A 3,063-nucleotide genomic window follows, 5' to 3' on the forward strand; every position below is an offset into this window, starting at 1 on the left:
AGTTTTTAGTCAGCCTCTATTTTAGGAGCCCTGGTGGCACAATGGTTAAGCACTAAGCTGCTAAGTGAAATGTTGGTGGTTCATCAAACCCACCAGCTGCTTCATGGGAGAAAAGACCTGGCAATCTGTTCCCATAAAGATTGAAGCCTAGAAAACCTGGGGTCAGTTCTACCGTGTCATGTGTGCTTCCTATGAGCTGGAATCAACTCCATGACACTTAACAACAACAGCCTCTAGTTTACCCAAGCAGAAGGGAGGCTTTTTTTTTTTTTTTTTTTTTTTTTGCACTATGAGTCCTTAGGTGGTGCAAACAGGGCTCTCAGGTGTCAGCCTAAAGGTTGGAGGTTTGATTTCACCGAGAGGTACCTCAAAAGAAAGGCTTGGCAAACTACTGCCAAAAAATCAGCCACTGAAACCTTGTGGAGCACAGTTCTCCTAACACACAGGGTTGCCATGAGTCAGAACCAACTCAGTGACAACTGGTTGGGGTTTTGTTTTTTCACTATTGTTCACAATTCTTTGTTCACCCTGGCCTACTTTTTTTTCTTTTCTTTATCACTTGTAACTATCCATTCTACTATAAACTTTAATTATTTACCTTGTTAACTTTCTGCATCCCTGACTAGATTGTAATCTTCACAAGGGCAGGGCTTTTTACCTGTTTTGTCTACTTCTGAATCCCCAAAAGAGTGCCTGACATATAATAGGCACTCAGTGATATTTGAAGGAGCTCTTGTGGTGTAGTGCCTAAGGCATTTGACTGCCAACCAGAAGGCTGGTGGTTCAAACCCACCAATCACTCCACAGAAGGAAGACTGGGCAATCTACTTCCATAAAGATGTACTTACTGCCTCAGAAACCCAAAGCAGGTCGCTATGAGTCAGAATCAACTCAATGGCAGTGAGTTTGATTTGGTTTGGTTTCAGTAACATTTGTGAATTTAATTTGTTGAATGGCTGAATTCTCAAGAAAGAGACAAACTCTCAGAAGGGAGCTTGCCACCTGTTAGGAAGAAAATTTTTTTTCCCACTCCTTATGTTTCTTCCACGTGTAGGAAGCTAACTAGCATAACACCCCTGGGCTCTCCTCTACAGTTCATGCCTCTCCTGGGAAGGTGGAGTGATACATTAATTGGTGTATTTGAGACCAAGAATGAGATGCAATCACCTCAGGGTCAAGGTGCCCACAGAAGGACGTCCACTACTCTGCTCTTCACTCCCATGTTTCACAGGGCAAGCTGTGGCCCAGCACTGCCAAACCTGGAGGCAGGGCCACATCCAGCTAATTCCCGCAGATATAGGTCCTATTTCCCAATATCAGCTTTCTCAGTAGTTAAGGTAATATTTTGACCCCACAATTGCCTAGTTCTTTTGTTTTATCTCTCTACTGGTTCAAAACTATATACTGGTCTGTGTCAAATTCTAACACCACATAATTATGGAGTCGCTGAGTGGCACAAATGGTTAAGTACTTGACTACCACCTGAAAGGTTATGAGTTCATATCCACTCAGAGGCACTTGAGAAGATAAGCCTGGCAATCTGCTTCAGAAAGTCACAGCCTTGAAAACACTGTGGAGCAGTTCTACTCTGCACACGTAGGGTCACCATGAGCCGGAAGTGACTTGACAGCAACTAACAACAACAATAATGGCATAATTAGTAAAAATGGGAATGTTTCAAAGTATTATACTATGTCCTGCTACATCATAGATTTCCTGGGAAACAGACCTTAAGACTCTGAGATTTGCATGCAAGAGGTATTTGTGGGACTACTGTCAGGAGTGAAAACCAGTGAGAAAGTGAAGGAAGCGGGTTTGAGCAGAGGGACAAGTTGATACAGCTGCAGCCAACCACATGCAGAGCTGGCATGGCCCGGCAGAGGTTTCCTGAATGGAGGCCTGAGCTAGGCCTAGTACCCTCTTCCTCCACATGGGCCAGCCATTGGATGCTGGCAGCTTCCAGGAAGAGGGTATGGCCTGGGCCAAGAGCAATTCCCAAGAAAGGACTGAGCTGCCAGTCATCAGCAGTCACTCTGCCTCCTCAAGGGGAATCTGGTGGTTATCTCAGAAGCCACTCCACATACCACCCCCCTTATTGTGTAATTCAGGGTATGACAATAAAAGCTCCTCCTTTTCCCTGTGAGTGGGAGAAGAGGATTACCTAAAACGGGGAGAAAGGGTGAGGAGGGAAGAGTTGATTAAAGGAATTTTTTGAAGAGATCAGGCCTGTAAAGGGGAAATAGAGTGGCAGAAAAGACACCCCTCACCTCCACCCCAAATTCGGTCACATGCGCTCAAATTCACTTGGGTCAGGGAGAATGTCTCCTTCCCTTAATACTGGCTCTTCAAAGATGGGGATGCGAATCTAGAAACCTATCTCTAAAGAGGGTTGGAGACAGAAGAATCAGCTGGCTTATGGGCTCTCCTCATGCGAGAGATGGTCCAGATGTCTTCACACATTGCATCAACTGCTGTGGCATAGTTTCTCCATTGGATGTCATAAGAGTAGTACTTTTCTTTGTTTTTCAAATTTCTGATTGTCCCCTTTTCATGACATCTGTTGTTGTTGTTGTTGTTATGTGCCATCAAGTCAGCCTCGACTCATAGCGACCCCTCCTTGGGTTTCTGAGGCAGTATCACTACAGAAGTAGATTGCCCAACCTTCCTTCTGAGGAGTGGCTGGTGGGTTTGAACCACCAGCCTTCTGGTTAGCAGTCAAGTGCCTTAGGCACTATGCTACCAGGGCTCCTTCATGAAATCTAAGATCTTATTTTCCCATATGAACACCAGACATAGTGTGTTCCAAGACTACCTGAATGCCAAGGGAGAATACAGCCCTACATCTCTGTGCATTTGAAAGAATAACACGTCGGAAACAGAAGACAAGTTTCCTGTCCCCACCTCCACCCGCTCACTACTCTGTTATTATCGGGTGCCGTCAAGAAAATTCCAACTTATGGTGACCCCATGTGACAGAGTAGAACTGCCTCTTGGGGTTTTCTTGCTTGTAATCTTCATGGAAATATATCAACAAGTCTTTCTCCCACGGAGCTGCTCTGTGGC

The sequence above is a fragment of the Orycteropus afer genome, unplaced genomic scaffold, assembly GCF_000298275.1.
Source record: "Orycteropus afer afer isolate SDZICR_OR568_19922 unplaced genomic scaffold, OryAfe1.0 scaffold00001, whole genome shotgun sequence".
In the NCBI taxonomy this organism is placed as follows: Eukaryota; Metazoa; Chordata; class Mammalia; order Tubulidentata; family Orycteropodidae; genus Orycteropus; species Orycteropus afer.